This window comes from Rhinoderma darwinii, chromosome 13 (genome assembly GCF_050947455.1).
Source record: "Rhinoderma darwinii isolate aRhiDar2 chromosome 13, aRhiDar2.hap1, whole genome shotgun sequence".
NCBI lineage: Eukaryota > Metazoa > Chordata > Amphibia > Anura > Rhinodermatidae > Rhinoderma > Rhinoderma darwinii.
The window spans coordinates 8,092,663-8,106,108 of NC_134699.1; the positions used below are offsets into that span (position 1 = coordinate 8,092,663).

At 45.1% G+C, this 13,446-nt stretch overlaps 1 protein-coding gene across 1 annotated transcript in view; it reads left to right on the top strand.

The window, feature by feature from the left end:
* The window catches only part of OPRL1 (opioid related nociceptin receptor 1), a 238,810-nt gene that overhangs the window by 110,166 nt on the left and 115,198 nt on the right, over positions 1 to 13,446 (top strand). The gene's annotated exons all lie outside the window — the stretch shown is intronic.

The window sequence follows — 13,446 nt, forward strand, 5'->3', positions numbered from 1 at the left end:
ACTGCCCCCTATGTACAAGAATATAACTACTATAATACTGCCCCCTATATACAAGAATATAACTATAATAATACTGCCCCCTATATACAAGAATATAACTACTATAATACTGCCCCTTATATACAAGAATATAACTTGGGTAATTATAGTGCAAAATGTATTCCTACAGGTAACAAGTATAAACGACTAAAATTAAACCCCACATGGCTTACACCTTCTGTGAAAGGGGCAATACATGACAAAAAAAAGGGCATTTAAAAAATACAAATCTGAGGGTACATCTGCAGCCTTTGTAAAATATAAACAGCTTAATAAAATCTGTAAAAATGTAATAAAATCAGCAAAAATACAAAATGAAAGGCAGGTGGCCAAGGATAGTAAAACAAATCCTAAAAAATTCTTCAAGCATATAAATGCAAAAAAGCCCAGGTCTGAACATGTAGGACCCTTAGATAGTGGTAATGTGGAGTTGGTCACAGGGGATCAAGAGAAGGCAGAGTTACTAAATGGGTTCTTCCGCTCTGTATATACAACAGAAGAAGGAGCAGCTGATGTAGCCGCTGCCGGTGCTGTTAATATATCAGTTGATATACTGAATTGGATGAATGTAGATATGGTCCAAGCTAAATTAAATAAAATAAATGTACACAAGGCCCCGGGACCAGATGGGTTACACCCTAGAGTTCTTAAAGAGCTTAGTTCAGTTATTTCTGTCCCCCTCTTCATAATATTTAGAGAGTCTCTCATGAGTGGTATAGTGCCAAGGGACTGGCGCAGGGCAAATGTGGTGCCTATTTTCAAAAAGGGCTCTAGGTCTTCGCCGGGTAATTATAGACCAGTAAGCTTAACATCAATTGTGGGGAAAATGTTTGAGGGGCTATTGAGGGACTATATACAGGATTATGTGACAATAAATAGCATTATAAGTGACAGCCAGCACGGTTTTACAAAGGACAGAAGCTGTCAAACCAACCTAATTTGTTTTTATGAAGAGGTAAGCAGAAGCCTAGACAGAGGGGCCGCTGTGGATTTAGTGTTTTTGGACTTTGCAAAGGCATTTGACACTGTCCCTCATAGACATCTAATGGGTAAATTAAGGACTATAGGTTTAGAAACTATAGTTTGTAATTGGATTGAGAATTGGCTCAAGGACCGTATCCAGAGAGTTGTGGTCAATGATTCCTACTCTGAATGGTCCCCAGTTATAAGTGGTGTACCCCAGGGTTCAGTGCTGGGACCACTATTATTCAACTTATTAATGATATAGAGGATGGGATTAATAGCACTATTTCTATTTTTGCAGATGACACCAAGCTATGCAATATAGTTCAGACTATGGAAGATGTTTTTGAATTGCAGGCAGATTTAAACAAACTAAGTGTTTGGGCGTCCACTTGGCAAATGAAGTTTAATGTAGATAAATGTAAAGTTATGCATCTGGGTACGAAAAACCTGCAAGCATCATATGTCCTAGGGGGAGCTACACTGGGGGAGTCAATTGTTGAGAAGGATCTGGGTGTACTTGTACATCATAAACTAAATTTCAGCATGCAGTGTCAATCAGCTGCTTCAAAGGCCAGCAAAATATTTTCGTGTATCAAAAGAGACATGGACTCGCGGGACAGGGATGTAATATTACCACTTTACAAAGCATTAGTGAGGCCTCATCTATTTTATTACATTTTTTACTTCCCCTTTCCCATCCCACTTCCCCTTTCCCATCCCTTGGTTGAACTTGATGGACATGTGTCTTTTTTCAACCGTACAAACTATGTAACTATGTAATACTATAATACTGCCTCCTATATACAAGAATATAACTACTATAATACTGCCCCTATATACAAGAATATAACTACTATAATACTTCCCCCTATATACAAGAATATAACTACTATATTACTGCCCCTATATACAAGAATATAACTACTATACTACTCTCCCCTATATACAAGAATATAACTACTATAATACTGCCCCTATATACAAGAATATAACTACTATAATACTGCCCCTATATACAAGAATATAACTACTATAATACTGCCCCTATATACAAGAATATAACTACTATAATACTGCTCCCTATATACAAGAATATAACTACTATAATACTGCCCCTATATACAAGAATATAACTACTATAATACTGCCCCTATATACAAGAATATAACTATTATAATACTGCTCCTATATACAAGAATATAACTACAATAATACTGCTCCTAAATACAAGACTATAACTACTATAATACTGCTCCCTATATACAGGGTGGGCCATTTATATGGTTGATCTCCTGTGTTTAAGGAGGGATTCCAATGTTATGGTACACCCAACTTGAAGTCTTACCCGGCGGGTGGATAGATCCGGAGGCCCTGAAAAGGGTCATTCTTATCCTCCCCATTTCATTTGAATGGACTGTCGGGACTATCAATCTGTTACCATTCTGTTCATGGAGCTTGGCCTATAGTGGGAAGGAGTGATCCGGCCGAAGTGAAGAAGGGGTCTCAGTTGAGAAACTGCAGGAGAGATCCTGGTATATGAGCAGGAAGCATATTACGGTTAAATATTACGGATATATTGTTTACACTGCTGATTGATTTATAGTCCTCCTGTACGAATTTATGGAAAGGGCTTAAGATGTAATATGGTGTTTGAAGATGTAGATAGGGAAGGATACGTTAACACTGCCTAATAGCACGGGGCCTTCCCCGTTACTCTTTGGTGCCACGAGGAGGGCATGATTCGGCAATGGCCTATGTGTCATCTCGCATTGCCGATACAATTTACTGTTTATATGTTAGTTCTGTCGTTTATGTTTTTAACGCCGTATTTAGGCGAAATTATACTCATTTATGAATGCAAATGTCTAAAAAGTCATACAGTGCAAAGAAGGTGGGGAAAGGTCACTAGGGAAAGTATATTGATATTATGAAGGAGTCGGGAGCCATCTTCCCTCCGAGGCAGACATAGTTTCCGGCCCCACTAATGGCGTCTATACCGATCGTGTCTTGGAATGTACGGGGGCTGGGTACCCCGAGGAAAAGGGCAGCCATTTTTGCATGTTGTTAGGGATCTGCCAGGTACTACGTCTAGGTATACTCCTGGGATTAATCAATCCACACCTGAGGCCAGACCTGTTCGACTGACACCATCTCCCACCAACCAGGGTGGCAGGCTCAGGAGTGGGAGAGCCTATCGCGGCCTGGTCAGTCGGAGTTAGCTCCGCCCCCTGTCCTTTATTACCTGCCTTGTTCTCTTCCTCAGTGCTTGTAATTCTTCTGGATTCCTGGCCTCACTGCTGCTTGCTCCAGCCTGCTTCTGCCGTGCTTCTGCCTTGCTGCAGTTCCGCTTAACCTGCTTTGCTTTGCCCCTGGCTTGCTTCCTTCTCCGTGCTCACTTTGGTATACTCCACTTCATCCTGGTCCTGACTACTCATTCACCGCTCCGTTTCCTCGCGGCGTTCCGTGGCTACTGCCCCTTCCCTTGCGTGTTCCCTGTTTGTTCTCCCGTGCACTTAGACAGCGTAGGGACCGCCGCCCAGTTGTACCCCGTCGCCTAGGGCGGGTCGTTGCAAGTAGGCAGGGACAGGGCGGTGGGTAGATTAGGGCTCACTTTCCCTTCACCTCCTTCCTGCCATTACATAATTACAAGCCCCTACCTAGTCTACCATTTCTCCTACGCTGACGCTATCATGGACCCCCTTGAGACCCTGACCCAGCAGATGCAGGGCCTCTCCCTACAGGTCCAGGCCCTGGCCCAGAGGGTCAACCAGGGTGACGCTGCCTTAGTGGTGCCCCTCACCTCACCTCTAGAACCCGACCTCAAGTTACCTGACCGGTTCTCAGGGGACCGTAAGACGTTTCTCTCCTTCCGGGAGAGTTGCAGACTGTATTTCCGCCTAAAACCCCACTCCTCAGGTTCCGAGAACCAGCGGGTGGGTATCATCATATCCCGACTCCAGGAAGGGCCCCAAGAGTGGGCCTTCTCCTTGGCTCCTGACGCCCCTGAACTTTCCTCTGTTTGATCGTTTTTTCTCTTCCCTCGGACTCATTTACGACGAGACTGACAGGACTGCTTTAGCCGAGAGTCAGCTGGTGACCTTACGTCAGGGTAGGAGACCGGTTGAGGAATACTGTTCTGATTTTAGAAAGTGGTGCGTAGCTTCTCGGTGGAACGATCCGGCCCTAAGGTGCCAGTTTAGGTTAGGATTATCTGACGCCCTGAAGGATCTGCTGGTTAGCTACCCCTCTTCTGACTCTCTTGACCAGGTTATGGCCCTAGCAGTACGACTTGACCGACGTCTCAGGGAACGTCAGCTTGAACGCTTCAATGTGCTCCCCTCTGACTTTTCTGCGATCCCCCCCGAGGTCCCGTCTCCTCGCAGGACTCGGAGGTACCTATGCAACTCGGGGCCCCCATGTCCCCTCGACAACGTAGGGAGTTTCGCAGAATGAATGGTCTCTGCTTCTACTGTGGGGACGACAAGCATCTACTGAACACCTGTCCCAGGCGCAAGAATAAGAAGCCGGAAAACTTCCGCGCCTAAGTGATCATCGGGGAGGTCACTTGGGCGCACAGGTATTTCCCGTTAATGTGAAACGCAATAAAATTTTGCTTCCCTTTCAGGTCTCGTTTGCTGGCCGGTCTGCCACGGGCAGTGCTTTCATGGATTCTGGCTCATCTGCTAATATCATGTCTGTGGAATTTGCTATGTCTCTAAAGATGCCTTTTATTGATTTACCGTATCCTATCCCTGTAGTAGGTATCGACTCAACTCCCCTTGCTAATGGTTATTTTACTCAGCATACTCCTGTTTTTGAACTCCTGGTTGGCTCCATGCATTTGGAGCAGTGCTCTGTACTGGTGATGCAGGGATTATCGTCTGATCTGGTATTAGGTCTTCCCTGGTTGCAGTTGCATAATCCCACGTTTGATTGGAATACTGGGGATCTCACCAAATGGGGTAGTGAATGTCTTATGTCATGTCTTTCTGTTAACTCTATTTCTCCCCGGGAGGAGGTAAACACGCTTCCCGAGTTTGTTCAGGACTTCGCCGATGTGTTTTCTAAGGAGGCCTCCGAGGTGTTGCCCCCCCCATAGAGATAACGATTGCGCCATCGATTTGGTGCCTGGTGCCAAGCTTCCTAAGGGTAGGATATTTAATCTTTCATGTCCTGAACGTGAAGCTATGAGGGTGTATATCCAAGAATGCCTGGCCAAGGGTTTCATTCGCCCCTCGACTTCTCCTGTAGGTGCTGGCTTCTTCTTTGTGGGGAAGAAGGATGGTGGTCTTAGGCCGTGCATTGATTATCGTAACCTGAATAAGGTCACCGTAAGGAACCAGTACCCACTTCCTTTGATTCCGGATCTTTTTAATCAGGTTCAGGGAGCCCAATGGTTTTCGATCTACTGGGGGCATATAACCTTATCCGCATCAAAGAGGGGGATGAGTGGAAAACTGCGTTCAACACACCCGAAGGTCATTTCGAATACCTGGTCATGCCCTTTGGGTTGTGTAATGCCCCTGCTGTCTTCCAGAATTTTATTAATGAAATCCTGAGAGATTACCTGGGTAATTTTCTTGTTGTGTACCTTGATGACATACTGGTGTTTTCCAAGGACTGGTCCTCCCACGTGGAGCATGTCAGGAAGGTGCTCCAGGTCCTTCGGGAGAATAATCTGTTTGCTAAGACTGAAAAATGTGTCTTTGGGGTACAGGAGATACCATTTTTAGGGCAAATCCTCACTCCTCATGAATTCCGCATGGACCCTGCCAAGGTTCAGGCTGTGGCGGAATGGGTCCAACCTGCCTCCCTTAAGGCGTTACAGTGTTTTTTAGGGTTCGCCAACTATTACAGGAGATTTATTGCCAACTTCTCGGTCGTCGCTAAGCCTCTTACGGACCTTACTCGCAAGGGTGCTGATGTCCTCCATTGGCCCCCTGAGGCCGTCCAGGCCTTTGAGACCCTCAAGAAGTGCTTTATCTCGGCCCCCGTGCTGATTCAGCCCAACCAAGAGGAGCCATTTATTGTGGAGGTTGACGCATCCGAGGTGGGAGTGGGGGCCGTCTTGTCCCAGGGTACCAGCTCCCTCACCCATCTCCGCCCCTGTGCTTACTTCTCTAGGAAGTTTTCGCCCACGGAGAGTAACTATGATATTGGCAACCGCGAACTTCTAGCCATTAAATGGGCTTTTGAAGAGTGGCGGCACTTCCTGGAGGGGGCCAGACACCAGGTAACGGTCCTTACGGATCACAAGAATCTGGTTTTCCTAGAATCGGCCCGGAGGCTTAATCCTAGACAAGCTCGGTGGGCACTATTCTTTACCAGATTTAATTTCTTGGTTACCTATAGGGCTGGGTCCAAGAATATTAAGGCTGATGCTCTGTCACGTAGTTTCATGGCCAATCCTCCTTCTGAGAAGGATCCTGCTTGTATTTTACCCCCTGGTATAATCGTTTCTGTCACGGATTCTGATTTAGCTTCTGATATCGCGGCTGATCAGGGTGCAGCTCCCGGGAACGTCCCTGGGGACAAACTGTTTGTTCCCCTGCAATACCGGCTAAGGGTACTCAGGGAAAACCATGACTCCACACTATCTGGTCATCCTGGCATCTTGGGCACAAACACCTCATTACCAGAAACTATTGGTGGCCTGGGTTGCCTAAAGACGTTAGGGCTTACGTCGCCGCTTGTGAGGTTTGCGCTAGGTCCAAAACCCCTAGGTCCCGACCTGCGGGCCTACTACGTTCCTTGCCCATTCCCCAGAGACCTTGGACCCATATCTCCATGGATTTTATCACCGATTTGCCTCCATCTCAGGGCAAGTCGGTGGTGTGGGTGGTAGTAGACCGCTTCAGCAAGATGTGCCACTTTGTGCCCCTTAAGAAGCTACCTAACGCCAAGACATTAGCTTCTTTGTTTGTGAAACACATCCTGCGTCTCCATGGGGCCCCAGTCAATATCGTTTCTGACAGAGGGGTACAATTTGTTTCCTTATTTTGGAGAGCTTTTTGTAAAAAGTTGGAGATTGATCTGTCCTTCTCCTCCGCCTTCCATCCCGAAACTAATGGCCAAACGGAAAGGACTAACCAATCCCTGGAACAATATTTAAGGTGTTTCATCTTTGACTGTCAATTCGATTGGGTCTCATTCCTTCCCCTTGCTGAATTTTCCCTGAATAACCGGGTCAGTAACTCGTCAGGGGTCTCCCCGTTTTTCTGTAATTTCGGGTTTAACCCAAGGTTCTCCTCCGTTTCCCCTGGTTGTTCCAATAATCCTGAGGTAGAGGATGTTCATCGGGAACTGTGCACTGTCTGGGCCCAGGTTCAGAAGAACCTAGAGGCGTCCCAGAGCGCACAAAAGATTCAGGCGGATAGTAGACGTTCTGCTAACCCCCGGTTTGTCGTCGGGGATTTGGTCTGGTTGTCGTCCAGGAACTTGCGCCTTAAGGTCCCGTCCAGGAAGTTTGCTCCCCGATTTATTGGACCTTATAAGATCATTGAAGTCCTCAACCCTGTATCCTTCCGTCTGGAGCTGCCCCCATCCTTTCGCATACATGACGTATTCCATGCCTCCCTCCTTAAACGCTGCTCCCCGTCCTGGTCCCCCTCGAGGAAACCTCCTGTTCCCGTTCTCACCCCTGAGGGGGTGGAATTCGAGGTGGCCAAGATTATGGACAGTAGGATGGTCCAGGGCTCCCTCCAGTACCTGGTCCATTGGAGAGGATACGGGCCGGAGGAGAGGACTTGGGTACCTGCCCGTGATGTTCACGCTGGGGTATTGATCAGGAGGTTCCACCTTCTCTTCCCTACTAAACCGGGTCCTCTTAGTAAGGGTCCGGTGGCCCCTCATAAAAGGGGGAGTACTGTTAGGGATCTGCCAGGTACTACGTCTAGGTATACTCCTGGGATTAATCAATCCACACCTGAGGCCAGACCTGTTCGACTGACACCATCTCCCACCAACCAGGGTGGCAGGCTCAGGAGTGGGAGAGCCTATCGCGGCCTGGTCAGTCGGAGTTAGCTCCGCCCCCTGTCCTTTATTACCTGCCTTGTTCTCTTCCTCAGTGCTTGTAATTCTTCTGGATTCCTGGCCTCACTGCTGCTTGCTCCAGCCTGCTTCTGCCGTGCTTCTGCCTTGCTGCAGTTCCGCTTAACCTGCTTTGCCCCTGGCTTGCTTCCTTCTCCGTGCTCACTTTGGTATACTCCACTTCATCCTGGTCCTGACTACTCATTCACCGCTCCGTTTCCTCGCGGCGTTCCGTGGCTACTGCCCCTTCCCTTGCGTGTTCCCTGTTTGTTCTCCCGTGCACTTAGACAGCGTAGGGACCGCCGCCCAGTTGTACCCCGTCGCCTAGGGTGGGTCGTTGCAAGTAGGCAGGGACAGGGCGGTGGGTAGATTAGGGCTCACTTTCCCTTCACCTCCTTCCTGCCATTACACATGTATCCGTAAATTTAATCCCTCTATAATATGTCTGCAAGAGACGCATTTAATCCCAGACAAAGCGAGATTATTGCGTAGACCTTGGATCCAATGGTCTTCACACTCTTTCCATACGTCCTACTCCCGGGGGGTATCGGTATTAATCCACAAATCTCTGAGGTGGGAAGCGGTCAAACTTAAAGTGGATAAGGAAGGTAGATATGTGTTTATACATGCTTACATCGACACTATACCATTTGTATTACTGGGCCTATATGTTCCTCCTCCGGCGAATATACAGATTTTACATGAGGCTGCCGCTTACCCACAAGCTACGGTACTGGGCATGGGGGACCTTAACATGGTCATGGATCCCAAATGTGATAGATTTAGAGGGGAAGTGGATTGGGGGGTTGCATCGGTGGCTCCAACAGAGTTGAATTTGCTATTTCAAGAAATGGGTTGGATAGATATATTTAGGTGCAAACATCCGAATGTAAAGGTATACTCATGTTATTCTATGGGTAGGAATTCCCTGTCCCGTATAGATTATATCTTTGGGAACGCTCTAATGGTTCCGATGGTAACGGATGTTTCTTATGAAGTAAGGGGAGTGTCAGACCACTCTCAGATGGTAGCGCGTTTCAATCACCCAGGGCCTGTGAGGATTGGTAGCTGGAAAATTCATCCATTCTGGCTCACCCTGATAGGGCCGCAAGATCGCATACCAGATCAACTGGAGGTTTTTCAAGATACCAATAACTCGTGTGATAATCTTAATATTTTATGGGATACCCTGAAGGCCTACCTTAGAGGCTGCTTGCGATCTACAATCTCCTACATAAAAAGGGAAGCGGCAAAGGAAGAGGGTCAGTTGGCACAGCAATGTAAAACATTGGAGGGCGAGTATATAGAAAACCCATCTGAAGCAAATAAACATGCATTGCTGACGATGGGCCATAAATACTTATTATTACTACAAGAAAAAGCTGATAGGAAACAGTTTTTTGCTCGGCAAACCTATTTTGAATTGGGAAACCAATCAAGTAAATTGCTGGCTCATTTAATTCACCACAGCTCTCAGAGCTCAGCAATACTAAAGATTAAGGACAGTCAGGGCCGTGAGTTGACTGATACCCCTAGTATAGCGGCCCGATTCACCCAATTCTATAGGGACTTATACTCCTCCCAGTCTACGTATGATTGGTCCGAGTGTGTATCATACTTGGAGGACTTGAAATTTCCACAGTTAGATGAGGCAGGCAGGGATATGTTAGAACTCGATATCACGGAAGACGAGGTTACACAGGCATTGAGGGATATGTCGAAGGGTAAGGCATCGGGCCCAGACGGGGTTCCATTGGAGGTATATCTTCGTTACTTTGACCAGCTCATTCCCCCATTATGCTCTATGTATTCTTATGCCCGGGGGGAGGGAAAACTACCGGACAGTTTCTATGATGCCACAATTGTAGTGTTACTAAAACCTGACAAAGACCCTAGGGACTGTAGTTCTTACCGCCCTATTTCATTACTGAATCTAGACTACAAGATACTTGCAAAGGTACTGGCAAATAGACTGAATAATGTGATATTAAAACTCATTCACCCGGATCAGGCAGGCTTTATGCCGGGGAGGTCCACATCTGACAATATACGCAAGGTTCAAATTTTGGCTCAAATAGGAGAGGCACTGAAGGAGGACTGGGCAATGGCATCTCTTGATTCGGCCAAGGCCTTCGATTCCGTTGAGTGGGCATATTTGTTTGAAACATTACAGAGGTTTGGTTTTGGCCCGATTTTCATTAAATGGATAAAAATCTTGCATAAGGATCCGAGGGCACAAATTTTGATTAATGGTATAATGTCCCCTTATTTTCAACTCCGTAGAGGTACCAGGCAGGGGTGCCCTCTCTCCCCGCTATTGTTTGCAATAGCTATTGAGCCTTTGGCGATACGTGTAAGAACGGACCCAGAATATAGGGGAATAGTAGTGGGAGGACGAGAGGAGAGGATTAGTTTGTACGCCGATGATGTGATATTGTATATGTCATACCCGAAAGACAACTTGGGGCTATTGAAATCCTGAACCAATTCGGTAGATTTTCTGGCCTACATGTTAATTGGAACAAATCATTTTTCATGCCTTTGAAGGAAGTGGGGTGGGCAGAAGCTGAGCACGGCCTGCAGGTAGTGTCGTCCTTTAAATATCTGGGTATTATCATAAACAGAGACCATAGGCAGGATCAAATCACCAATATATTGCCTCTGTTAGACTATATCAAGCTCAAATTCAAGGTGTGGGGGGCACTCCCACTGGCAGTGACGGGTCGCGTAAATTTAATTAAAATGGTTATTCTGCCAAAATGGCTGTATGTTATGGAGCACGCAGCCATACCAGTATATAAGGCCTTTTTTAAATCCCTACATGCATTATTCCCGGCTTTTATATGGGGATCCAACAGATCCAAACTTAGCTTGGCTACTCTGCAGAGACCTAAACAGGAGGGGGGAATGGCACTACCGGACTTGTTTATGTACTATCTAGCTGGGCAGTTGAGATATCTACAGCTATGGACAGGGTCGGACCCGTTACCAATGAGGGAACAGCACCTCGCTACATATTTGCATCTAACGCACCTTTGGCCAGTGCTAGAAAGCTCCCCGGGAACTTATAAAAAAATGCTCCCAATCCACAAGGTGGCAGTGCAGGCATGGACGGCGGCCAAACAAATTTATGCATATGCAGATATATAGGTGGACATGCCACTATGGGATAATCCCCTTCTTTCACATCTAATGGAGGGGCAGGCCCCCTCTTTCTGGGATGGATTTGAGGTACGTAGAGTCGGGGATGTGTATACGGATAATGCCATTAAATCCTTTGCGCAAATGCAAGAGGACTTCCAAATCCCTAGGAAAAGCTTTTATAGATATCTGCAGCTGCGACATGCTCTCGCAAGTCAATACCCTAGGTCAGACCACGAATTCTCACGATTCCCTTTGATTGGAGTTTTTAAATCACAGGGCCCCCGGGGGCTGATCTCGGCTGTCTACACGGCCCTTATACAAGCTAAACTGGCCAATGTCAAATTACCGGTAAAAGATAAATGGGAGAGCCTGATACCAGATCTGACAGGGGAGGAATGGGAGGATGTACTTTCATCTCCTATGTCTGTATCACCGGCGGCAAATAACAAAATGATTCAATTAGCTATAGTTCATCAGAGTTACCTCACGCCGGTGAGACTGCATAGAATGGGCAGATATCCTAGCACTGAATGCCACAGGTGCCGTTTTCCCAGATCTGATTTCTGGCATATGATCTGGGATTGTCCAGTGGTGGCCTCCTTTTGGGGGGAGGTGTTGGAAGTGGTGAAGCAGCCGATCCCCTTTTCACCCAAGATTTGTCTATTTGGGGTGCTGCTTGAAGATCAGTGGCCATTCCACATACGTATTTTATTGCAAGAAGTATTGTTCATGGCAAGGAAAACCATCGCACTTCGGTGGATGGATCAGAGACCTCCTAGGGTGACGAAATGGAAATCGTTGATCAATTCCATTATTCCATATGAGCGAGTATTATATAAGAAAAGAGGGTGTATTGGTAAATTTTATAAAATATGGCAGATTTGGTGTGATTCATCGTGTACCCTGTATACTCTGCATAGATTCACAGACCTGAGGGACCAGTTGCTGCAACCTTGAGGAGGACGGATGTCGCATGATTGGTTACTTATAGGATTTCTATATTTTGTATGGAATAACTCAAATTGGCCTGGGAAAGTATTTTGCCCGCTGGGATGTTATTACTGAGGGTTAACTATGTGATCTATTAGGTTATGACATGTTAAATACCACCACAGCCACTATGCATCTGTGTTCAAAATTTGTATGACTACATAAATGTGTTCATTTTCTGTTATGTACTATGGACATTTGTATTGTACAATTCTTTCAATAAAACGAGTTTAAAAAAAAGAATATAACTACTATAATACTGCTCCTATATACAAGAATATCAATACTATAATACTGCCCCCTTTATACAAGAATATAACCACTATAATACTGCCCCTATATACAAGAATATAACTACTATAATACTGCCTCCTATATACAAGAATATAACTACTATAATACTGCCCCCTATATACAAGAATATAACTACTATAATACTGCTCCTATATACAAGAATATCAATACTATAATACTGCCCCCTTTATACAAGAATATAACCACTATAATACTGCCCCTATATACAAGAATATAACTACTATAATACTGCCTCCTATATACAAGAATATAACTACTATAATACTGCCCCCTATATACAAGAATATAACTACTATAATACTGCCCCCCTATATACAAGAATATAACTACTATAATACTGCCCCTATATCCAAGAATATAACTACTATAATACTGCCCTCTATATACAAGAATATAACTACTATAATACTGCTCCTATATACAAGAATATAACTACTATAATACTGCCCCTATATACAAGAATATAACTACTATAATACTGCCCCCTTTATACAAGAATATAACTACTATAATACTGCCCCTATATACAAGAATATAACTACTATAATACTGCCCACTATATACGAGAATATAACTACTATAATACTGCCCCTATATACAAGAGTATACTGTAACTACTATAATACTGCTCCTATGTACAAGAATATAACTACTATAATACTTCCCCCTATATACAAGAATATAACTACTATACTACTCTCCCCTATATACAAGAATATTACTACTATAATACTGCCCCTATATACAAGAATATAACTACATAATACTGCCCCCTATATACAAGAATATAACTACTATAATACTGCCCCTATATACAAGAATATAAGTACTATAATACTGCCCCCTATATACAAGAATATAACTACTCTAATACTGCCCCCTGTGGACAAGAATTTGAACCTATAGTTTGCACCAATTAAGTTCTTTACAGCCACTTCCAGATTTACATTAATTACAAATACA